General features: G+C 36.2%; 1 protein-coding gene across 3 annotated transcripts in view; it reads left to right on the top strand.

The window, feature by feature from the left end:
• LOC140803098 (probable U3 small nucleolar RNA-associated protein 11) overlaps nt 1-27384 on the top strand; it is a 54376-nt gene that overhangs the window by 25845 nt on the left and 1147 nt on the right. The window contains exons 1-2 of one of the 3 annotated variants that reach the window (XR_012111764.1): nt 8191-8255; nt 8363-8453. The exons of 1 other annotated variant lie outside the window; for it this stretch is intronic. The gene's annotated coding sequence lies outside the window, so the exon portion shown is untranslated. Of the gene's footprint in view, nt 1-8137; nt 8256-8362; nt 8454-27384 lie in introns of those variants that run through there. One more of the 3 variants, XR_012111760.1, reaches the window with a different exon arrangement.

Genomic DNA, 27384 nt, shown 5'->3' with positions numbered 1-27384 from the left:
GATGCAACAAGGTCGGGTCATAGCTTATGCTTCCAGACAGTTGAAGGTACATGAGAAAAACTACCCGACACATGATCTTGAGTTAGCAGCCGTTGTTTTTGCATTGAAAATTTGGAGACACTATCTATACGGTGAGAAATGTCAGATTTTCACTGATCACAAGAGTCTCAAATATTTCTTCACACAGAAAGAATTAAATATGAGACAGAGACGTTGGTTAGAACTGGTTAAGGATTACGACTGTGAAATTAGCTACCATCCGGGAAAAGCTAATGTTGTCGCAGACGCATTGAGCAGAAAAGTTGCAGTCATAGCTCATTTATCAGCTCAGAGATCTCTTCAGTATGAGATTCAAAGGTTTGACTTGGAAGTTTATCGCAAGGGCAAAACTCCTAAGCTGTCTAATCTGACAGTCAAATCTTCCTTGCTAGATCGTATTCGAGCAGGACAGTCTTCAGATGAGCAACTACAGAAATGGAGACTAAAAGATGAAGCGAAGGGCAGTGCTCTCTACACAGTGTCAGATGGTATTGTGAGATACAAAGATAGAATGTGGGTGCCTAGTGGTGATTCAATCAGACAGGATATTTTGTCAGAGGCACATGCATCTCCGTATTCTATTCACCCAGGAGGTACCAAGATGTACAAAGACTTGCAAATTTTGTATTGGTGGCCAGAGATGAAACGAGATATCCGCAGATATGTATCAGAATGTCTCACTTGTCAGCAGGTGAAAGCAGAGCATCAGAGACTAGCAGGGATGCTTAAGTCACTTCCCATTCCAGAGTGGAAATGGGAGAATATCACCATGGATTTTGTTGTTGGTTTGACGAGGTCAGTCAGAGGATCCAATGCCATTTGGGTTATAGTGGATCGACTAACTAAGTCAGCACATTTCTTACCAGTGAAGACGACTTTCTCCATGACGCAGTATGCGGAGCTTTATATAAGGGAGATAATTCGTTTGCATGGAATTCCAGTTTCTATTGTGTCAGACAGGGATCCGAGGTTTACATCGTCCTTCTGGAAAAGTTTACATGCAGCCATGGGGACGAAATTGTTATTCAGTACTGCATTTCACCCTCAGACAGATGGCCAATCTGAGCGAGTGATTCAGATATTAGAGGATTTGTTGAGAGCTTGTATGATTGATTTTCAGGGGACTTGGGAGTCTAAACTACCACTTGTGGAGTTTACCTACAATAACAGTTTTCAATCATCAATAGGTATGGCTCCTTATGAAGCTTTGTATGGACGAAAGTGCAGATCGCCAGTTCATTGGGATGAAGTTGGTGAGAGAGCAGAACTTGGTCCAGAAATAGTTCAGCAGACTGCAGATGTGGTGGTTAAGATTCGTGACAGAATGAAGACCGCCCAGAGTCGTCAGAAGAGTTATGCTGATAAGAGAAGGAGAGATCTTGAATTTGCTGTAGGTGATCATGTATTTGTTAAGATAGCACCTATGAAGGGTGTTATGAGATTTGGGAAGAGAGGTAAGCTGAGTCCGAGATTTATTGGACCGTTCGAGATTCTTGACAGAGTTGGAACACTAGCTTATCGTGTAGCCCTACCGCCGAATTTGGCCGGAGTGCACAATGTATTTCACGTTTCGATGTTGAGGAAGTATCTAGCAAATCCTTCGCATGTTTTGAGCCATGAGCCATTGCAGTTGACTCCAGACTTGTCTTATGAGGAAAGACCGATTAAAATTTTAGACAGACAAGAGCGTAGACTTCGAAATAAGACGACTAAGTTAGTCAAAGTCCAGTGGCTGAATCAATCAGTGGAGGAGGCCACTTGGGAAGCTGAAGCAGATATGAGAATCCGCTACTCAGAGTTGTTCGGTAAGACTAATTTCGAGTACGAAATTTTTATAAGGGGGGGAGATATTGTAAAGCCCAAAAATCAGTATACGTAAAATCCATGCATATATTTAATTTATGAAATTTATTATTTTAATTATTTATGTTTATTTAATGTACGTTAAAATGTTTTTTTTAGAGTTTTATGTTTCAGGCGATTATTCGAGGTTAGATCGAGGAAAGTAGATCGGGACGATTTTTAGTAAATTTTAATACAGTATTTTATTTAAGATAAGGATGGAGTATTTTAAATAATTTAATTAATTTTAGTAATTTAAGAGCTTAATTAAATTATTTAAATGATTAATTGATTTTAAAATTTTAGAATTGTAGTATTTGTGCATCTTATTTAAATTTAAAATTTATAATGAGGTTAATATGAGATTTATTTTAAATTAGTATGTTAAATTTTTTTAAAAAGATTTTTTTATATTAAATATATATGTTACAATTGTTTATATATATGTAGATATATATATATATATACACATATATATATTTCAACACACAAGCACACACACTTTGACTCACACACACACTCACACATTTACACACACATATACACGTACACACACAACACAAAAAACAAAACAAAACACAAAAACAAACCTTTCAAACCTTTTGACTAAGGAGATGGAAATGTTTCCCAAACTCTCCATTCTCAATCACTTATCCAATTATTTCCTCTCCCCTCTCCCTTCATCAAACGCATCTTCTTTATAAAATTCCAGCAAGTTTAGTTTAGTTTTATTCAAAGAAAAATAGAGCAAAGTTCATCCCGGATCTTCTCCCGTATCATCTCCGTTTCGGTATCGTCGTTACGGTATTTTTTAAATATCAAAAGGCACGTATAATCTGTTCTTGCTGCATCGATCATGTCATATTATGTGTTGAGTTGTTTTTAAGCATAAAAATGTATATATGATGTAGAAGTTTGAGTAAGAAATGTATTGAATATGTTTTGAACAAATTTTAGATCCGAAAACTCATGTTTTGATGTTCTTTCGAAAACTGCAATTTTTCGGTATATTTTTTGAGAAAACTTTTAACTACAAAAACGTAGATCTTTTTGATACGTTCGATTTGATATAAAATTCGAGTTATTTGGATTAAAAATGAGTGAGTTATGATGTTTTTCGTATGACTGCTCAAATCGTGTTTCAAGAAAGTTATGAATGTTGATTATGTTCTTGAAGATAATTGTTGCAGGCTTCGTTGGGCATCGCCGGGCTTGTGCTACTGTATTTAGGTATGTTATGGGATGTGTTTAGATGTTATTTGGTGGTTCGTTTGGGTCGGGATTGGCTTGGAATGTAATAGAAGTCGTAGGAAGCGAAACGATGTCGAATTACGGCTTATTGTTGTATTGAAGTTATTTGTCGATGCTTGGGGTGTTTGTATGGATTTCAATCAATGTAATAATATCCTAAGATGAGTCTTGAGGTGTTGGTTCATGTTCCTTAGGCTTGGGTTGAAAGAATGAACTGAATTTTCGTGAATTTCCCTGTCCAGTATGTACCCGGACCCCTACACGGAGTCCGTGTCCGTTTTCCATCAAAAATACAAAATTTTCGAGCCTACCCGGACCCGTACATGGACCCCTACACGGGGTCCGTGTACCCCTTTTAAAAAAAAAAATTTAAAAAAAAAAAAAATTTTAAAATTTTTTAGGATTTGCTTCGGGGTTCTATATCATGGTTTAGCACCATGATTAAAATTTATTTATGTAAAAATATAGGATTTGTTTTTATGGTTTTATGTCATGGTTTAGTACGATAATTATACGAGGTCAAGTCCGGAGCGAACTAGAAGGTCATAAGCTATTTTTTTTTTAACTTTGGTGGTGAGCTCAAGTACCTACGTCTAAGACATGCAAGTTAAGTATTTTAAATTCATGTTAGTATGTGCAGCAACGGCCCCGATCGAAGTCCAACGAATCCCTCAACGCCAAGTAAGTATGTATGACGTGCAAAGAAAATATTTGAAGTTTTTGAGGTATGCTAAATGTCTTGGGACCAAAAGTGAATGGGTTTGGAAGTCGGTGAACGTGGCCGAGGACCTCTCCACCCCGTTAAATTATGAACGGGTTTGAAGTTAGGATTGGAAAGCATTAAATTATGAACGGGGACCAATCCGCCCGTTAAATTATGAACGGGTTAGATCGTGGTTGTGAAGCGTTAAATTATGAACGTGGATCAACTGGCCTGTTAAATTATGAACAGGGATCTCATGTATGTGGCAGTGGATACGTCCCTGTCAGCCTAGTACTGTGGTTTGTCTGATCAGATATTTATTATGTTAAGGGTCACTTGCTTTGAAACATCCTCTACGCAAAATGATGAAGTTAAGTATGTTGAAGTATGAAAGTATGTTTAAAGAAAAGTTTATGTGATGGCACGTCATATTATGTATGCATGTATGTTCAAAGTTTATGCAAAGCTCAAGTTTATGAAAGTTCAACTTATTATGCAAGTTCAAGTTTCAAAGTATGTATGTTCAAGTTCAAAGTTATTATGAAAGTTTAAGTTTATTAATAGTTCAAGTTTATTACGCAAAGTTTAAGTTTCAAGTATATATGTTATATTTTGAAGTTGTATGTGGTTTTATTATGTAATACTCGTTATTCCCAGTTTATACGTGTTGAGTCTTTAGACTCACTAGACTTGATCGATGCAGGTGAGTATGTTGATGAGGAGACAGGAGGTGGCGACCAAGGGGCAGGCTTGGACTGAGCGGAAGGCTAAACCCGAGGACCACTATGTTTATGTTTTATGAAAACTTTAAAATATTATGTTTTTATGTTGGTTGTGAAATGATTTGGAATAAGTACTTTGTTGGAAAATTTGAGTATGGGATGTTGATTTTAAATATTATTATGTTGAATGATAAGTAACGACTGTATGAATTTTATGTTTAAGAAAATTTTTAATATTTCCGCAAATTTTGAATGGTAAAAAGTACGGTACGTTACACTATGGGCTTGAACAACCGCCCAAGGACTCTTACCAACATCCTAAGGCATGGCTTGGACCATGGCTAAGGGCTAAAAGCAAGGCACAAACCGAGCTAACACCTAGTACAATCACAGCTCAAAACCGAGAGAGCCAATTTATGTATAGTGTGATGTATTGCATTGTTTTGTTGTCTTGTATCGTTCCAATGGCCATTTGAGCAACCATGACTCGATTTAGACATGATGGAGAGTTGTAAGAACCATGGTCACAGGCTAGGAGCCAACCACCATTCATCCAACACACAAAAACCGAAATCACACTCACACAGAATCTGAAAAGGGAAAACCGAATGACTCTTGCATTGTTGATGTAAAAATCTGATGGCTCCTTGAACCAAGCTTGTAAATACCGATTTGGTCACACCATAGACATGTTAAGGGAGGGTTCTAACCATGGCTACAGTCCCTAGGACAGCCAAGGTTCGAACACTCCACTTAAACAACTCAATGGCAGAAACCGTGTCTCATTCTGCACTCAAATAAAAAGTTGCTGTCATTTCTGCATTTGTGTGTGTATGGATGGAAACCAATGACCCAATAACTTCCTAAGACACTCTAAATCACGCCTAGAAGCAGCCCTGTGTTCCTGGACCAAAGAAACCACCTAGATTCATCAAAACAACTCACCCGTAAGGCAGAACACCAAGGGCCGAGAAGGCTGTGTTAAATTTTCAGAATGTTTGCTGTCAAATTTCGAATTGCTGCTTATATCATGAATATATAATGGTTTCAAATATCTAATATGGCTTGATTGAAGAGCAAATAAATAATATATACATGCCTGGAATTTGTTTTGAAGAAAACAAATCAAAACGACTAACACGAGCGGCGGAACGGAGTTGAGTTTTCTTCCTTCTGTTACTGCTGCTGTGCACGATTCCTAGCTGCTGTTTTGCTGATGTATTTTGAAGGTAAGGGGGTATAGGAAGTGTAGATGATGAAGGTGAATGATAAATGAGATGTTAAAGGTGCTATAATATGCATTTAGTTTGGGAGTTACAAGTCAAGAAGTGGAATGGATTTTGAAGAGCTTGTTCTTATTCTTGTTGTTATTCACGTTTATTTGCTAGCCCTTGCTGCCGATTACTTGTTCTTATTCTTGTTGTTATTCACGTTTATTTGCTAGCATAAAGGGGTTGAAGAGCTTCAAAGAGAATTATGATGCATGTATTACCCCTAATTATGGAGTTTAAAAGTGGGAAATGAATGCACTATAAAAAAACATTTAGTGGTAAATTTGAATGGGTTTGAATTGCTTCTCCTTCACTCCTTATTTCCGTTGGTTTTTCTCATTTCTTTGCTGCATGGTCTCATTCATTTGCTAGGTAATTAGTTTGGGAGAAATGAGGTGCTTTATTGCATTTAAATTTCCTACTAATTAGAGAATTAGAATTGGACATGAATACACCATGAAGTGTAATTAGAGATAGTTTGAATGGAGAGTTATCAACCTTTGAAATATTTTAAATGTTGGTCATTATATTAATTTGCATTGTATATTTTTATTTTAACCTTGCATTTTAATTTTTTAAGATTTTTAACGTTCATTATATTTATTTTAATGCATTAACAAATTAATTTAGTTTAGCATCTTTCTTAGAACTTTTGCATGGCATACATGACCTCAATTTAAATGTTTAAATGCTATGTTTAATTTCTTGAATATATTTACCCTATATTAGTTCATCCCCAATTGTTTACACATTTTACTTAAACTTTAATTAAATATTGAACCTAATAGAATTTATTACCTAATATGACTCTAATTAATTTAATAAATCCTAAAACATTTTTTTTCTTCAAATTAAATTATTTCTTGACTTAAATTAAATTTAGGAATATTTGTCTTATTATTAATCTTATCTTAAATCTCCAAACTCCGGTCCGACCTCGCGTATTTATCCTGAAAAGGTGAAACTAAACATCTACTTTTTAAAATAAATAAAACACCTCATATTTTCATAAAAATTCATTTTTAATTTGAATAATATAAATTATGCATGGCTTATACGTAATTTGATTTTCGGGTTCTACAAACACGGTCCACATGCAGGAAGACAGATTCTTCATATCGAGAGCTAGAGGCTAGAAAAAAACGGTTAAAAGATCTAGAGAAAATATACAAGAATATGTCTATGCAGAAAGAGTTACAGGTATCAATATTTCAGAGAGTACGTTATACGCTTCATTTTTTCCTTGTTTCGCTGTAGGGTAATCATTTTAATGCATCATTGGTGCAGAAAAGGGGTAAGAGACGCAAACTACGTGAAGATGAAATGGTTAGTCCCACTTCAAGACCCGTGTATAAATGACGACAGGAAAGGAAACGTTGAATAGAATACTTATATAACTAAGATTTCTTGAATGAGAACCTGAGGAGGGACGTGCAACAATATCCTGTAGTCATCTGGGAAGCACAATTTTCGTAACTGTGTGGAAACTGCGTGATTTTCTAATCGGAACAACCGTAAACGTTGAAACATAATTTTTCTGTGACTGATGTTGGAAACAAAAGTATACTTCAATGTTTTCATAACCGGATCACCTTCATAACCGGAACGGTGATCGAATCGAAAAACAAATGTTGAATTTATGGTGTGACTGAAAATTGTTATATTATATAAAATAATAATATAATATTATAAATAATGGAAAAGATATAGTTGCCGATATAGTGATATTTCATGCTTTTAAGTTCCCAAAAATACTCTGCCATTAGAGCAGTCAGATCCATCAAATTTCAATGCGAAGAACTACAATAATGTGTGTAAAGTTTATAGCTTATATTTTCATTGTCGAAATTCTTTTCCATAAAAATATAATAGAAAAAAGTGGGAAAATAGAGTGTTGTTTTGAATGTTATATATATATATATATATATATATATATATATATATATATATATATATATATTTAGAAAACTAACATTTAAAAATATGTTCTATTTAGATATATGTGTAATAAAAGAGTTACTTTGGAGAGAGTTCAAACAAGTTTCAGTTAATTTAGAATAATTTTTTTTCCACAATATAAAATACTTTTCATCAAATCAAGATTCTCTGCATTGGTGTCTCCTTTAAACCCTAAGCCTTCACCGCTTTCCCCAAGCGAGTCTTCTGTGCTTAATAATTATTTTGAATTTGGTGTAAATACGAAAGAAATCCGTTGTTTTTTTTCTGTACCGATAATCTTCGCTGTTTCACGGTTAAATTATTTCAACTCAAGATTTTTGTTAGCCCTTTATGTTTTCTGTAGTGGTTTTTGCCTTTCTGAAGTGCGTAAATTGATTTTAAAGTTCTGTGAATTTTATTTGCTAGCATAAAGATGTCGTCTTTAAGGAATGCTATTCCAAGAAAAGCTCAAAAAGAGCGTGCTCAGCCGTAAGTGTTATTATTTTTTGAGGCCATTAATTTCTTTATTGCCCGTTTTGAAATATTTTGACGTATAATTCCGGTTCACTCTATTGATGATTTGTTGTGTGTACCAGGCATTTGAGAATGAAATTTGGGCTGCTCGAAAAACATAAAGATTATGTCATTCGTGCACTAGCCTATCACCAGAAGGAGCAGACTTTACTGGTAATTTCTACTACCCTGCGTCTTGTTGGTTTTGGTAGCATTTTATGAACGAAATTTTGCGAGTTCTTATTTTATGGTAAGTCGCTTCTGCGTGTTTATAACAGAAACTTAAGGAAAAAGCAGCATTGAGGAACCCAGATGAATTTTACGTCAAGATGATTAAAACAAAAACTGTTGGCGGAGTTATAAACCTGAGTAAGCTGGAAAATTTTATTTGTATGAGGTTATCTGTTCTCTTTTGAGGATATTTATTTGAGTGTAATTTGAATATTAGATGTGGAATGTGGATTTTGTAAAGGATCCAGGCTAATAAGTACACTAACGAAGAGCTGATGTTGATGAAGACCCAAGACATTGGATATATTTTGCAGAAGCTTCAAACTGAAAAAAAAGGTTTTATTTTAGATTTTCTGGTTTATTGGGTCTCGGATTCTCGAGATTGCTATCATGCAGGTTCTTTATTCTGAAATTTAACTTTTTGGATGCAGAAAATTGAAAGACTTAATGGTATGCTGCATTCTCTTGACAATTAGTCATCATCCAAACATGTTTATTATGCCGACAACAGGTGAGTGAACAAGCCCTTTTTCTTCTGATTCTTGATAGTTTTCATACCCATTTTTTAGAGTAGTCAATTTCATGTTATAACAGTTATGTCACCACTAAAGTTTATTCTTTTCTCATTATTAGATATGGTCGCTTTTGATAGCTCAATTAATTTATTTCTTCAAAGTTTTTTTATTCCCTTCTGCTTTAGAAAGAAAGTCTAATATGTAATTGTTAGAATTAAATTTATTGTGGAGATGCTAAGGAAAAACCAGTAGATGTAAACCAGAAGCATTTAGATCACGCCAAAACCAGTAGCAGCACTTACCAAGTACTGCTTAAACAAATAATTTCTTAGCTAAAACAAGAACTAGAAGGATACAAAATTCGAAATATACACTAACAGAATCTTTCGTATCTCAAAGTCTCTAAATATTACCGTTGATATATTAAACGTGATACCAGAATTTATTCCTTCATTAAATGCCATTAAATGTTATACGAGAACATTTAAGACGGTTTACCATTTTTGGTATGAACTGAGACTGATTAGTTTTGCAGGGTCAATTTCAAGCAATAAAGCTGAACCACTGAAAAGTTAAAGAGCCGTTCAGATTTTGGAACGTTAAATGGAGCCTATATATGGAGATGAAGGATTTTGTCAAGTGTATCGGTGTTGAAAACAAAAATCTGAATCAAGATTATCATTCGAGCATTGTTAGAACTTTCTGTTATCTAAAAAGCTCAACACTGAAAAAGTAGCACACACTTAATTGCATACTTTTGATCATCAAGATCATATTGTGCTAGCTATTCTTTGTTATATCTTCTTAAGCTATTCATTTCACCAAATCATGGATAGAAGAATTTGTAAATGGAAAAGAGTATTTTCCAGAACTTAAGATCATTCAAGAAGTTGAGTTGTAAAGCTAAGAGTTTCAATAGGCGAAGGGTAAGCCCTGTTGAAGTGAGTGTGTACAACTGTTGTACTGTATTCACCAAAGTCTTTTAGTGATACCTTCTGGAAACAGAAGAAGGGGAGACGTAGAAGATTCATCTTCGAACTTTCAGAAACAAACCTTGTGCTATCTACTGTTTTTCTGCTTTATCATTTTTCACCAACTAACCCACAGATCGTTTTCCGCACATTATCTTGTGATCTGCTGGTCTTTGAACTTGAACAAGAATTGATAATATCTCTAACAGGATTTTAGCACATCGGAAGAAGAATTTATTAAGTTTTTCATTGAGTTTATTCAACCCCCCCTTCTAAACTCAATCTGATCCTCAACAAGTGATATCAGAGCAGAGTTATTCTTGTTCTGAAAAATATTTAACAGACATGGCTCATTTCAGCAAAGTTCCAATGTTCTCAAAAGAAGATTTCGATGACTGGAAAATTAGAATGCACGCTCATCTTGCGGCTCAAGATGATGACATGTGGTATGTCATCACAGATGGTCCATTAAAAATCTTAAAGCCAAATCCAACTATGGCTATCATCGAAGGTGCACCTCAGATACTTGAAAAACCAAGATATGAATGGACAAGTGAGGACAAGAAGAAATCCAATCTTGACAACGTTGCGAAGGGACATTTTGTACAAGACACTCGACAAAAATACCTTCAGCAAAATCAAGATGTGCCATACTGCCAAGGAAATCTGGGAAAAATTAATTCAGATCTGTGAAGGAAACGAAGAAACAAAGGAAAACAAACTGTCTGTAGCCATGCAGAAGTTTGAGAATATGAAGATGAAGGCTGGAGAAACTATGAATGAATTTGATGAACGATTCAGCAGCCTCGTCAATGAACTCTCAGCTCTTGGGAAAGACTTTGGCAATAGAGAAATTGCATTAAAGGTAATGAGAGGCCTACCCAGAGAATGGAACGTCAAAACAATGGCAATGAGAGCTTCCAGAGATCTAAACAAGTTAGAATTGCATGACTTGTTCTCGGATTTAAAGACATATGAGTTTGAGCTTGAAGTTTGAAGTGGAGAAGAGCACTTAGCAAATCCACCAACCAAAGCTCTCGTAGCTACTATTAACTCTACTACTACAGTTGGCCCAAGTTCATCTTCTGCTACTGCTATAGAGAACACTTCTGAGAGAAGTGCTGAACAGATAAGCAATGACGCAATGTCATTATTTGTTAAGAAGTTTTCCAAATTCATGAGAAAGAATCACCGCAATTTCAAAAAGAATCATCACCTAGTGATATTGCATGCTTTAACTGCGGAAAAGTTGGGCACTTCATTGCTGATTGTCCAAAACCAAAGAAGGATGATCAGAGGAAGAAGGGTTTCAAACGCAATGATAAAAAGACCAGAAGAGACAGAAAGGCAATGATTGCAGAAGAAAGTAAGTCCAAATGGGCAGACTCAAGTTCTGAATCTTCTGGTTCTGAAAGCCATTCAAGTGAAAGTGATGAAGATGAAATCAAATGTCTCATGGCAAATACTGATTCAACCTCGACATATGGAGAGGTATTTGACTTTGATTCTGATGAATTTACACACACTGAGTTAGTCAAAGCATTACACGACATGGTAGAAGAGTATTCCAGACTTTCTCAATCATTCGAGGAAGTTAAGATCGAAAATCAGAACTTGAAAGATCAGAACAGTAAGTTAACTTTCTTGCAAGTAGACAGCTGTAATGATTTACAAGTCGAGATGAGTAAATTAAAAACGGAGAATGAAAGAGCAAAAGCAGATTAACAGACGATTCTTTCTGAAAACCAGAAGTTATCACTACTGGTGAATGTTTGGAACAAGTCTTCTATTTCACTGGAAAAGATACAAGAGTTACAAAAACAATCTGGAGACAGGAGTGGTCTCGGATTTTGTAATAATGAAGGCATTTCTGAAACGAATACTAAGCCAAAACTGGATATGTGCAAAGGAAAGTACATTCATTTTGTGAAATCCAGTATGGTACAGAAACCAGAAGTACCTACTGCCTCAGTTGAAAGGAATGTAAATCAAATGAACAAAAGAATGCATTATGGTCTCGGTTATGTTGAACCTAAGAAAAGAGTTGACCAGAGTTCTAGAATCAGAAGAGGATTCAACTCAGGAAAACAACCTCCTATGAAGGTTAAAAACTACCAGTACTACAATTCTAGACCTGTTAAGAAGAGATACAGGCTGGACAACAGAAACAGGAGGGAAGAACAACATGCTAAGATGCATAATGTTAGAAATAACAAACTCTCTGTTGCACACACCTCCATGGATACCCGAAGTACGAAAATTGTACAAATGTGGGTTCCAAAGGGACTAATAAAGATTGGACCCAAATAGATTGGGTATAGATACTAAAATTTGTGTTTGCAGGAACAGGTGAAGAAAACCAAGATCAGTAGCTCAACGTGGTATTTGGACAGTGGATGCTCAAGACATATGACTGGACAGAAGAGTCTACTATCAGAAGTAGTAAATTGTGCCGGACCAGAGTTAACCTTTGGGGACAACTCAAAAGGTAAAACCGTAGGTAAGGGTAAGATTATCCATGGTAACATCACTATTAAGGATGTGCTCTTAGTGGAAAATCTTTGTTATAACTTGATCAGTATTAGTCAATTATGTGATAATAGATTTTCAGTAGCATTCCAGAAGCACACTTGCACAGTTAAAAATGCTGATGATTCTATTGTTTTAACCGGAATAAGAAAAGGCAACACCTATAAAATTTCATGGAACATAGATCATATTATTGCCCCTACATGTTTAGTTGCATCTCTAAGTGATAAACACTGGTTGTGTCACAAAAGATCGAATCATCTGAACTTCAAATCTATTAACAATCTCAAAAAGCAGAACTTAGTTGATGAATTGCCAGACATAAAATTTATTAAGAATCATGTATGTTATGCATGTCAACTTGGTAAGAAAGTCAGATCTAACTTCAAAAATAAAGGCAGCAAATCATCCTCAAGATGTTTAGAATTATAACATGTGGACTTATTTGGTCCAATCCCTATCATGAGCTTAGGAGGAATGAAATACACCCTTGTTGTGGTTGATGATTTCTCCAGATTTACTTGCGTAATTTTTCTTGCTGGAAAAGATCAAACCAGTAGCCTTCTGATCAAACTTCTGAAAAAGATTCAGAATGAAAAATCATTTTCTGTCATTAGAATCAGAAGTGATCTATGTACTGAATTTAATAACAAGATTCTTGAGATATATCTAGATGAACAGGCCATTCATCATGAATATTCAGCTGCCAGGACGCCTCAACAAAATGGAGTAGCTGAGAGGAGAAACAAAACACTTGAAGAAGTTGCTAGAACAATGCTAGCAGATGTAGACATCTCTCAGCGCTTCTGGGCAGAAGCTATTAATACAGCTTGCTACACACAAAACAGAACAATGATCAACAAGAGAAATAATCAGACTCCCAATGAAATATGGAAAGGAAGTAAACCGAACGTATCTTACTTTCATGTTTTCGGCTGTAGATGTTTTGTGCATAATAATGGCAAAAATTATTTAGCTGCATTTGATTCAAAATCTGACACTGGTTTATTTCTTGGATATTCAGCAGTTAGTAAGGCTTTTAGAATTTTCAATAATAAAACACTCAATGTTGAAGAATCTATTCATGTTGTCTTTGATAAAGACAGCAGTGCTTCCGAGATTACTAACATATCTAATTTAAGTAAAAGGTTAGACATGGTTCATCTGGAATTAGAAAGTGAAGATGATGCAGAAGCAGGTGTCAAGGATATTCAAAATCCAGAACCAGACATTCACATTCCAGAACTAGCAGCTGATACCCCAAAACCAGCAGCTGACATTCCAGAACCAGCAGCTAACATTTCAGAACCAGAAGCCGATACTCCAAAACAATCTACTGCTTTGTATGAAGATCATCTAAATCCTTTTATTTGGAGAAAATCTCACCTTCCATCTTTGGTAATTGGAAATCCAGCAGTTCCACTAAGGACCAGAAGACAGATGATAAATGAATATATGCATGCTGCTTTTATTTCTCAAGATGAACAAAAGAAGATTGAAGAAACTCTTCTGGATCCTAGTTGGATAGAAGCTATGCAAGAAGAGCTGAATCAATTTGAGAGGAATAAGGTTTGGTTTCTAGTACCTAGACCTTCTCACCAAGCTGTCATTGGAACTCAGTGGGTATTCAGAAACAAACTAAATGAGGAAGGAATAGTTGTAAGAAACAAAGCAAGACTGGTTGGACAAGGATTCAGACAAGAAGAAGGAATAGACTATGATGAAACCTTTGCACCAGTAGCTAGGCTCGAATCTATCAGAATATTTTTAGCCTTTGCTGCTTTCAAAAACTTCAAAGTATATCAAATGGATTTGAAGAGTGCGTTTCTTAATGGTCTACTACAAGAGGAAGTCTATGTTGAACAGCCTCCAGGTTTTTCTAATCATTTATTATCAAATCATGTTTTTAAATTATACAAAGCATTGTATGGTCTGAAAAAAGCACCTAGGGCTTGGTACGACACACTTTCACAATTTCTCATTAATCATGATTTCACTGTTGGTACCATAGATAAGACCTTGTTTACCCTAGTAAAAAACAAGCACATATTATTAGTTCAGATTTATGTTGATGATATCATATTTGGGTCAACTAACCCAAGTTATGTGCAAAATTTACTAAGTTAATGCAAGAACAGTTCGAGATGAGCATGATGAGAGAATTAACATTTTTCTTAGGACTTCAAATCAAGCAACTTGATACTGGAATCTTCATAAATCAAGCTAAGTATACAAAAGAACTACTGAAAAAGTTTGGGATGGAAGCATGCTCTGCTGCTTCCACTCCTATGAGTTCGTCTACCAAACTTGATAAAGATGAAGGGGGAATTCCAGTAGAGGTAACTCAGTATCGTGGTCTTATTGGATCGTTATTATATCTTACTGCCAGTAGACCCGATATTATGTTTGCTGTTTGTATTAGTGCAAGATTTCAATCTAACCCCAAACAATCTCATTATATTGCTGCTAAACGTATTTTAAAGTACTTGAAAGGAACTCAAAATATAGGCCTCTGGTATCCCAAGGATTCGTCGTTTAATCTTATTGGATACTCAGATGCTGATTAGGCAGGATGTAAACTGGATAGGAAAAACACAAGTGGTTTTTGTCAATTTCTCGGTGATATGTTAATCTCTTGGTTTAGCAAAAAACAGACTTCCATAGCCACGTCTACTGCAGAAGCAGAATATCTTGCTGCTGGAAGCTGTTGTTCTCAAATACTTTGGATACAAAAACAACTTAAAGACTATGGAGTTCAAGCTTCTGAATCACCTATATTTGGTGACAATACCAGTGCAATTGCTATATCGCCTAATCCAGTACTGTATTCCAGAACTAAGTACATTGATATCAGACATCATTTCATTAGAGATCATGTGCAAAAGAAAAACATTCGTCTGGAATACGTTCCTACTGATCAGCAAGCAGCAAACATATTTACTAAACCTCTGGCAGAGAATAAGTTTTCTTAATTTCGAAATACACTTGGATTGATAGATTTAAATTAATTGTTTGTTTTCTTCATCTCATTTATATAGTATGGATTAATTTTCTTTTGTGGTTGTTCAAGTTTTAGTTGCAGAAAATAAAAGCTGAGCGAAGGAGAAAATCAGTAGACAAAATATGAAGTTTTATTAATTATAAAAACGAAGGCGTACATCCTTAACTTCTTCCTTAATGTACTCTCTCCAGAATGCCAACCAAGTGGTCAGTTCTCCGGTGGAGGTACGCAAGAACTCCTCTGAAAAAAGCAATCTTTTTCAGAGTCCTCCGCTCCTTTAAGAGCATGAGGAGGTAGACGCCATCATCAGAAAAGACGTCTGCACTATCAGCACTGTGGAGACGTCGATAATACTTCTCCATTATTACCAGCTGTTTGGTAGTAGCCAACAACCCAGCTTCAAAGGAGGACCGAAGCTCATAGACTTTAGTCCAAGTGGCAAGTGTTTTCTTCAGCACCTTGTCTTCTATTGCTTGTTTCCTTGCAGCAATCGCCTCCTTCATAAACTCCTCGGTCAAATCAGGACTATTATCTCTGGACATTTCTCTTAAGAATGACTATCTGGTTTACCCACTTGATTCATATTTATAGATGACAGACCAGGCACCAAAGTTCAAAATAGTCTTGCCTACAGTAAAGAATATGCAGCATCCCATATCAAGCTATCATCGGTTCAGTTACCAAGTATTATCATTAAATTATTGCACTAATTTAGGTAAAACTTTATTCTGATTCTCTGTGATTTTGTGTCAGATGCAGAAGGTATTTTGTCTCATTAACAAAACAAGGCATTTTTCATCTTCCAGTAGAAGCTATCATAAGACGACATACTTTCTTCTGAACTTAATTCATCATCTATCATTTATTCATTTTACTCATTTAACATTGAGTTGTTTGTAGAAAGGAATAAAGGAACACCAAGTACTTCAACTAAAATTTTATTAGAAATCTTCCCAGTACATCACACAAAGCAGAAGTTACAGAAATTTCAAGACAATCGAAACGTCTTCTAAAATTCTAGACTAATTAAGCTTATGTCTTCAATAATATCAGCAGCTTGTAGTATTTGTCGCAAAGTATTTCAGCAAGAAAAGGAGGGTCTTCTTCGAAAAGATTCCAGCAAGCTTGGGTCTTGTAAGAATCTAGCAAGCTTGGGTCTTGTCAGCACTAATGTATAATCAGATGCCTCACAGAAGATATCAGCACCATCGATCCACCAGCACTCTCTTATTGCATTAGAATGCTTCTGAAAGGGATTGATACTACATCTAAATCTTAGTGAAAGCAAACAATCTCTTTGATTGTTAATATTACAACTCCAAGAGTTTGATCCAAGGATCATTATGTACAGAACGACTTCTTCCAACATCCTCTTCGCAGCAAGCTATCTTCTGAACATTCTTGCCTCGGCTTCTGGATCAGATTGTTTTCTTCATTCGAGTTTTATTTAAATGTATACTTAACCTTGTTTACTCCTTGCAGGTATTTATAGTGATATTCAAAGGAGATAAGGATCATTGCGACTGTTCAAATTCAACGGTTTAGATTGAAAAGATTGCCAAGGGTCGCCTGGTGTTTAATATCCATTATTACTGCATTAATTGAGGGGGAACATCTTTATTGCATTTATATTAGAATATGATTTATCTTTTCGATAAAACAGTATATCTACCAGAAGTTGTTGAAGTGCTGCATTTGTTTCAGCACCTTATCCACTTCCAGTAGATATTATCATAAAACGACAAATCAGCTTCTGTTTTTCATTTAGCAACTGCCTCGGACAGCCCACCAATTCTTTAAAATATTTTGAAATGAGTAGAGTAACTGGCACATTTGTCTCTATCTCTACTAACATATCGACACGTGTCCCTATGTTTACTAACGGCTGTACATATCATTTGTTAACTAATCATTTTTCGTCTTCATTACTCTTTACGAACTCAGATTATTTCCTTGCCTCTACTTCTTTCTCGCATCTACTGCTAATATACCTCTTTTCTCTCTCAAACTTAGAAATGGCCGCAGCATATACTTTGAATGCTTATCAGGTGAATTTTGCATCTGTTCTCACTATTAAGGATGAGAATCTTGTCAAAATGTTCAAATCATTGGAAAAGACTGGGCTTCGAAATTCTTGGAATCGCCTGCTCTTATCTACAAGTCTGCTCTTCTAGATTTCTATGCTAAAGCAGAAGTTGTGGAAGGAAAGATTACCTATACACAAGGAGATGCATCAATCTCTATTGATGCTGCACTTCTCGGTTCCACTTTCTTCCTACCGATTTCTGGACTTTCTGAGCTCTCGGACATATCAAAGGAAGACATGTCCATCGCCTTGACAAATTTTTCAGCCACAGGAGAAGAACTTTCACCCTCATGCTTCAAGAAGCTACTGAAAATTGAGTACCAGGTACTCGCTGATATAGTAGCAAAAGCCTTGTTGGTTAAGGCTGGAACCTTTGACAAACTAACAAAAGAAAAGGTTCAAGTGATGGTGGCCATCACTTCTGAAAAGAAAGTAGATTGGGGTCGTTTTCTGTTTCGTATTATGAAGGATATGATTCTCAGAAAAAGTACTGGATTTGCTGTACAAATCAGTACAATGTTGAAAGATGCTGGTTTTCCTGGAACAACAGAAGAGGATGGCTCTTCGGTGACCATGACTGATGCTGATAGCGTGCTTGCTTTAAGGTCAAAGCCAAACATTGGTGAATTTTTGGCCATTAAGAAGGAGATTGGAGATTCTCAGGCTGAGGGACAAAAGAAAATTAAACGAAAACGAGTTGTGATTTTGTCTGATTCTGACAAAACGGAATCTGGAGAATCAGCAGCACCCACTCAGCAAGCTTCACTGCCTCCCACTCCATCCAATAAGAATCCACACACAACCATCCGCATCAAGAAAATAGCAGCTCTTTCTGAAATGGAAAATGTCCCTCGTCGACAAATTTTTCCTCCAGTTGTCTCATCCACCAAAGCCAAATCAATTGAATCAGGGCCTTCACCTGCTCAAAGCTTCAGACCAACTTCTGGTGTGGTCATTCGAGAATCAGCTACTGGTTCGTCTGCTTTTAAACCAGTAGTCTCTGCCTCTTCTGAAAAAGGGAAAGGTAAGATTACTGAGTTGTCTGAATCACCGGTGGCTCCCTCCTCAATCCAAACAGCAATTGATCTTCATCTGGAAGAAGTTGATATCTAAACCAGAGAAGATATGAAATTCTTTGACGATTGTCTTAAGGTACGAGTCTACCATCCAATCACCTTTTTGAAAACTACTGGTGTTTATGCTCAAACAGTCGAAAATGAGAAAAAGGTTTTTCATGCTGTCGGGACAAGAAATGTGATAGAAGCTATAAATCGTCGAAATTACATTCTGGAAAAAATCAAACTGCAGAAGATCGAAACTGTTCTGAAAAACATTAAAGTCAAATTTTGACTCTTCTAGTCCTACTGCTTTTCATGACCAGAATGTCATTCAAATTTTGTCGGAGCAGCAAACAATTCTATTTGAACAAATTGCTAATAAGGAAAAGGTCTTTTCTTGGCCTCCAAAGTTCAGTATCACTTCTGTCCCCCACGTTTTTGAAGAGTCAGACAGTTGAGGAACCGACCAAAGCTTCTTCTGAAGTCAAGGTCTCTAGTACTCCTGCACCTGTAGAAGTTCCTACTCAATCATCATCTTTGATCTCTGTTCATGATCTGGCCTCATCTTGAAAAGATTGCCAAGGGTCGCCTGGTGTTTAATATCCATTATTACTGCATTAATTGAGGGGGAACATCTTTATTGCATTTATATTAGAATATGATTTATCTTTTCGATAAAACAGTATATCTACCAGAAGTTGTTGAAGTGCTGCATTTGTTTCAGCACCTTATCCACTTCCAGTAGATATTATCATAAAACGACAAATCAACTTCTTTTTTCATTTAGCAACTGCCTCGGACAGCCCACCAATTCTTTAAAATATTTTGAAATGAGTAGAGTAACTGACACATTTGTCTCTATCTCTACTAACATATCGACACGTGTCCCTATGTTTACTAACGGCTGTACATATCATTTGTTAACTAATCATTTTTCGTCTTCATTACTCTTTACGAACTCAGATTATTTCCTTGCCTCTACTTCTTTCTCGCATCTACTGCTAATATACCTCTTTTCTCTCTCAAACTTAGAAATGGCCGCAACATATACTTTGAATGCTTATCAGGTGAATTTTGCATCTGTTCTCACTATTAAGGATGAGAATCTTGTCAAATGTTCAAATCATTGGAAAAGACTGGGCTTCGAAAATTCTTGGAATCGCCTGCTCTTATCTACAAGTCTGCTCTTCTAGATTTCTATGCTAAAGCAGAAGTTGTGGAAGGAAAGATTACCTATGCACAAGGAGCTGCATCAATCTCTATTGATGCTGCACTTCTCGGTTCCACTTTCTTCCTACCGATTTCTGGACTTTCTGAGCTCTCGGACATATCAAAGGAAGACATGTCCATCGCCTTGACAAATTTTTCAGCCATAGGAGAAGAACTTTCACCCTCATGCTTTAAGAAGCTACTGAAAATTGAGTACCAGGTACTCTCTGATATAGTAGCAAAAGCCTTGTTGGTTAAGGTTGGAACCTTTGACAAACTAACAAAAGAAAAGGTTCAAGTGATGGTGGCCATCACTTCTGAAAAGAAAGTAGATTGGGGTCGTTTTCTGTTTCGTATTATGAAGGATATGATTCTCAGAAAAAGTACTGGATTTGCTGTACAAATCAGTACAATGTTGAAAGATGCTGGTTTTCCTGGAACAGCAGAAGAGGATGGCTCTTCGGTGACCATGACTGATGCTGATAGTGTGCTTGCTTTAAGGTCAAAGCCGAACGTTGGTGAATTTGTGGCCATTAAGAAGGAGATTGGAGAATCTCAGGCTGAGGGACAAAAGAAAATTAAACGAAAACGAGTTGTGATTTTGTCTGATTCTGACAAAACGGAATCTGGAGAATCAGCAGCACACACTCAGCAAGCTTCACTGCCTCCCACTCCATCCAAGAAGAAGCCACACACAACCATCCGCATCAAGAAAATAGTAGCTCTTTCTGAAATGGAAATGTCCCCCTTCGACAAATTTTTCCTCCAGTTGTCTCATCCACCAAAGCCAAATCAATTGAATCAGGGCCTTCACCTGCTCAAAGCTTCAGACCAGCTTCTGGTATGGTCATTCGAGAATCAGCTACTGGTTCGTCTGCTTTTAAACCAGTAGTCTCTGTCTCTTCTGAAAAAGAGAAAGGTAAGATTACTGAGTTGTCTGAATCACCGGTGGCTCCCTCCTCAATCCAAACAGCAATTGATCTTCATCTGGAAGAAGTTGAGATCTCAACCAGAGAAGATATGAAATTCTTTGACGATTGGCTTAAGGTACGAGTCTACCATCCAATCACCTTTTTGAAAACTACTGGTGTTTATGCTCAAATAGTCGAAAATGAGAAAAAGGTTTTTCATGCTGCCGGGACACGAAATGTGATAGAAGCTATAAATCGTCGAAATTACATTCTGGAAAAATTCAAACTGCAGAAGATGGAAACTGTTCTGAAAACATTAAAGTCAAATTTTGACTCTTCTAGTCCTACTGCTTTTCATGACCAGAATGTCATTCAAATTTTGTCGGAGCAGCAGACAATTCTATTTGAACAAATTGCTAATAAGGAAAAGGTCTTCTCTCGGCCTCCAAAGTTCAGTATCACTTTTGTCCCCCACCTTTTTGAAGAGTCAGACAGTTGAGGAACCGACCAAAGCTTCTTCTGAAGTCAAGGTCTCTAGTACTCCTGCACCTGTAGAAGTTCCTACTCAATCATCATCTTTGATCTCTCTTCATGATCTGGCCTCTGTTGATGAGGTAATTGAATCGATTGTTCCGACCCAAAGAGCACAAGATGATTTGCTTCAAGACATTCCCACTTCTACTGAACCTTCTCCAGAATCTGCAACTGCTGCTGCCAATGCTACTGTTATGGCTACTGCTTCCTCATCTCTTCCAGCACTTGAGCATTTTTCAGAAGCTCATCAAGCTGACATGGCAACTTTGTTGCATACTTCACCCTCTGTTGTTGAGCCACAAGCTATATCCGAACCTGCTGCGGACTTGCAGCAACCATAAGAAAGGCCAACAGAACAGTCTACTGCTTCAGAAGGACCTTCTGCTGAACCAGAACCAGCTGTTACGACTCAAGCAGAAGCTGCACATTCTTCTATTCCTTCTTTGCCGTCTCCTGAACGCATTGCCAGAATGGAGGAAATTAAACAACGATTGAAAGAAAGAACTCATTCCTCAGCTGAGGAACCATTTGATCTAGAATTCTAAATTGATGCTCTACAAAGGGATCTGGTAAATCTTTCAGACTTGGTCAAACGGATATCTTATGAAAATGCCGCAGAAATTCATGACGCTCAGTTCTTCCGAAACCGCATGTTTAAAGAAATACAGAACACGGTGGAATCGATGCATAAAATGTATGCTGAGATCATTGTTTTTCGACAAGCTATCTCAAGAAATTCTGGTCAAATCACGCTTGCTCAATCGGACATACTTACCAGGATCACCGAGCATGATGATATGTTTCGATCAATCTCCACTACCATGGACCTGATGGATGCCCAGATTGATTCTCAATCTCAAACTATCACTGCTATAAATGATCGAGTTTCTAATCAGGCTCCATATCTGGAGATGCTGACAAATGGCATTCACAACTTATCCGGGCGAATGGATGAACTAATTGCTAGGGTCATTCCTGATTATGCCAAAAAAAGGGAAGAAGATCGAACTGGAGCAAGTAGCAGCAGACCTCATTCAACTGGAAGGAATCAAAATCCAGATGAAGCTACCTTCAGAGATATTGGAACATATTAGTTTTCTTTGTGTCCTAATTAACTAATTTGTGTTTTATGTGATTTTCTCTGGATATCAATTGTTTTGTTTATCTAATCCGTTCTCTTCTCTACCTTACTAACACAGAACATCTAGGTTTTGGCATCACCACAAAGGGGGAAATTGTTAGAATTAAATTTATTGTGGAGATGCTAAGGAAAAACCAGTAGATGTTGGGATTAGTACAAAACCAGTAGATGTAAACCAGAATCACTTAGATCACGCTAAAACCAGTAGCAGCACTTATCAAGTACTGCTTAAACAAATAATTTCTTAGCTAAAACAAGAACTAGAAGGATACAAAATTCGAAATATACACTAACAGAATCTTGCGTATCTCAAAGTCTCTAAATATTACCGTTGATCTATTAAACGTGATACTAGCATTTATTGCTTCATTAAATGCCATTCAATGTTATACGAGAACATTTCATACGGTTTACCATTTTTGGTATGAACTGAGACTGATTATTTTTGTAGGGTCCATTTCAAGCAATAAAGCTGAACCACTGAAAAGTTAAAGAGCCGTTCAGATTTTGGAACGTTAAATGGAGCCTATATATGGAGATGAAGGATTTTGTCAAGTGTATCGGTGTTGAAAACAAAAATCTGAATCAAGAATATCATTCGAGCATTGTTAGAACTTTCTGTTATCTAAAAAGCTCAACACTGAAAAAGCAGCACACGCTTCATTGCAAACTTTTGATCATCAAGATCATATTGTGCTAGCTATTCTCTGTTATATCTTCTTAAGCTATTCATTTCACCAAATCATTGATAGAAGAATTTGTAAATGGAAAAGAGTCTTTTCCAGAACTTAAGATCATTCAAGAAGTTGAGTTGTAAAGCTAAGCGTTTCAATAGACGAAGGGTAAGTCCTGTTGAAGTGGGTGTGTACAACTGCTGTACTGTATTCACCAAAGTTTTTTAGTGATACCTTCTAGAAACAGAAGAAGGGGAGACGTAGAAGATTCATCTTCGAACTTCCAGAAACAAACCTTGTGCTATTTACTGCTTTTCTGCTTTATCATTTTTCACCAACTAACCGACAGATCGTTTTCCGCACATTATCTTGTGATCTGCTGGTCTTTGAACTTGAACAAGAATTGCTAATATCTCTAACAGGATTTTAGCACATCGGAAGAAGAATTATTAAGTTTGTCATTGAGTTTATTCAACCCCCGCCTTCTAAACTCAATCCGATCCTCCACAGTAATCTAGGCAATTAAGATAAAACTATCCGAAGGCTGATTTCAAAAGTTCAATGACCAAGGGGCAATGAGACTGTCTTCTCTGGAACTTCTGTTTGAATCACTTGAATTCCATGTTTACACTTGTGAGTCTGCAAATGACAGAATTTTTTTTTCATCCAAGACAGTGATTTGGTGGTAATGTACTGGTCACACAAAGTATTAATGCATAAAATGGTGCAGGGCAAATATTGCTCAGTAGTATAGCATTTTGAGCATAGTAGATATTTTTGTGTTTCATGAAGTATGTTGGTTGGCTGTTGATTCTCTTTCTAGGGAGGAGGCAAGAGAAGTACGCAAAAAAGTTTCAGAACAAGGGAACCCATCAGCTTTTAAAGACTTGCCTAAAGTTATTTTGAGGTACTGAAAGATATTTTTTTTAGTCAATTGCCTCCTACGAAATTGGATTTCCAGGTTGATAACCTGCTTCTACTTGCCTCCCCACAATTAAGATCCCTACCGAGTACCGAATGATATCATTACCGTCAATCCATAAGCTATATCGCAAAAACGAAGTGGACTACAAATTTTCCTTGACAATCAGAAATAATTTGCTTTAGTCTGCCTGTCCTCACAGCTCTTTCATTTGTCTCTTCACCACCCATACTTTACCCCCTTTAAGTTATCAATACCTCACTTGTTGATTGAATATGGTGATATATGGCGCCTTGTCATAATATCTTATTTTTCTTATTGAATTTAGTTTTCAATTTCTACTTCTTTGGTATTCCCTGCTATTGTTCGAGTTTTCTCTTCAAATACTTTTTTGGATTTGTTGGTCACAAATATATACCAATAGGGAATATCAATCGCATGCTATGTGAGTTAATTATAATTCCATTTATGCGTGCATGATAAATATTTATGGTCGTGTGTCCTTTTTGTCTTGTCTGGACTTTCTACTGGGCTTCTATTTCTTCCCAGAGATCAATACTATCCCGTCATTGTGAGTGCTGTATCTTTGTATAAATTTTATGGGAATTAGGGGATGGTACTTTTCTCCATCATTTATCCTTGCCACTTGACGAACTTTGGTTCAAGAAATCGAATTGATGCACAAGTGCTAGAGCATTTAAACCCAACTGACGTTTCTTGTATCATGAACTACTATCTATCATATTCCCTAAAGGGTCTTGCTTGTTGGCAATCGTTTCTGCATTTTCCTAAAATTTAATCCTTTTTCTATGTTGTATCTTTCTACTTTGATTTTGGGTATTTAGTTTTATTCCAAATGACTTTTCTGTTTCTTGTAGAACATAACTTTATCGAATAAAATGGTTGGTTATCTGTCCGCCGTGCACAAATCCTTTTCCTTTTGATGAGTTTTTCTTTGGTTGATTTCAAAATTTCTTTTCAGTCTCTCCTTGGCTTTAGGCCTTCATATTACTTTTGTTTCTCTTCTACAACGAGGAAGTTAGACTAGAATTTGTGGTTGAGGAGTTTATTTTAATCGTGTGTAGAAGCACGGTCAACATGCAGGAAGGCAGATTTTTCATATCGAGAGCTAGAGGCTAGAAAAAAATGGTTAAAAGATCTAGAGAAAATATACACGGATATGTATATGCAGAAAGAGTTACAGGTATCAATATTTCAGAGAGTATGTTATACGCTTCATTTTTTCGTTGTTTCGCTGTAGGGTAATCATTTTAATGCATCATTGGTGCAGAAAAAGGGTAAGAAACGCAAACTGCGTAAAGATGAAATGGTTAGTCCCGGCCACTTCAAGACCCGTGTATAAATGACGACAGGAAAGGAAACGTTGAATAGAATACTTGTATAACGAAGATTTCTTGAATGAGAACCTAAGGAGGGGACGTGCAACAATATCCTGTAATCATCTGGGAAGCACAATTTTCGTAACTTTGTGGAAACTGCGTGATTTTTTAATCGGAACAACCGTAAACGTTGAAACATAATTTTTCTGTGATTGATGTTGGAAATAAAAGTATACTTCAATGTTTTCATAACCAGATCACCTTCATAACCGGACCGGTGATCGAATCGAAAAACACATGTTGAATTTATGGTGTGACTGAAAGTTGTTATATTATATAAAATAATAATATAATATTATAAATAATGAAAAAGATATAGTTACCGATATAGTGATATTTCATGCTTTTAAGTTCCCAAAAATACTATTCCATTAGAGCAGTCAGATCCATCAAATTTCACTGCGAAGAACTACAATAATGTGTGTAAAGTTTATAGCTTATATTTTCATTGTCGAAATTGTTTTCCATAAAAATATAATAGAAAAAAGTGGGAAAATAGAGTGTTGTTTTGAATGTTTTATATATATATATTAGAAAACTAACATTTAAAAATATGTTCTATTTAGATATATGTGTAATAAAAGAGTTACTTTGGAGAGAGTTCAAACAAGTTTTATGGTTTATGCATAAGTTTTTAGGTTTGCTACCTTTTGCTATGACAAGCGAGCAAACTTGGGCCGCCACACATCGATTTGGTATTTAAAGAATTCGGTGGTGAACCCAAGTTGGTGATTTATTGTTAAATTTGATCGTGAATTATTTAGTTCTGGCCATATTGATAAGTTGTTTTTGATACTGGGTGAGAAAATTGAAGATAAGGCATTTCTAGATTTGATAAAAAGGTTGTTTGAATGTAAGATAGTCAACATTGAATTGGGTGGGGTTTGTTTAGGCAGTGGTCTGCCTTGACTTCGATGTTGATCAATGTTTACTTTATGGGTTTGATAAGGAAGTTCAAGAATTACTATTAAACACGAATAAAGAGATTCCTAAGTTCGTGGAAAATGATCTTGTATCCGCTGAAAGAGATTGAGACCATGTTTTTTTATAAGCCATTGAAGATTTATGCTGTCCGATTATTGGATGAAATATTGATTGTTACTTCAGGAACAAAGATTGATGGCTTTAGAATTGAAGAATAGAGTAGTGAAGTTATTAGAACGTGATTTGGATTTGAGAGTGGATAAACTTACAACTGTCATTCATCGCGCGGTACACTACAAAAAAACGGAAGGCGTGGCGACTGTCTTGTATTGATGGCTAATATTGCGTCAATTCCACAAACTGTCGCCCATGTGCGACGGTCTTGTATTCTACCGTCGCTATGTTAGCGACCGTTTTCAATCAACCGTCGCTTAATTTTAAAGACGACGGGGTTTATCAAAACAGTCGCTATAGAGCGACAATTTATATAAACCTGTCGCATAATTTGATAAGCAACGGTTTTCATAAAATTGTCGCTATATAGCGACGGTTCAAGCTAAATATAGCAACGGATTTTACGAAACCGTCGCTACATATAGCGACGGGTTTTTGAAACCTACGCTAATATTAACGATGGTTTTGTATAAATCGTCGCTTAATTTTAACGACGATTTCTTAAAACCGTCGCAAAATTAGCGGTGGTCTTCTTCCAAAGAACCGTCGCTATAAGCGACGGGAGTTGAAAAACCTTCGCTTCTAGAATGCGACGCAGCGGTGACGTATCGCGAACCGTAACCGTCGCCTTACCCTTTTCATTATCTAAATAATAATTCCAAACTATAACAAAAGAATCATTAATATTTTCAATATCAGTCTTCATAGTTTAATCTAAAAATTAATGAAACTCTACAAATAATTGCATGCACAATGATATTAGTATTTTTAAACATTAAGAGACCTGAAGTAATTAAATTTAATGTCATTATCTAATTTTTATGT

Source organism: Primulina eburnea, chromosome 10 (assembly GCF_022965805.1).
Source record: "Primulina eburnea isolate SZY01 chromosome 10, ASM2296580v1, whole genome shotgun sequence".
Taxonomy (NCBI): Eukaryota; Viridiplantae; Streptophyta; class Magnoliopsida; order Lamiales; family Gesneriaceae; genus Primulina; species Primulina eburnea.
Note: the sequence above shows the minus strand (reverse complement) of the source record. Positions and strands in the feature narration are given on the sequence as shown.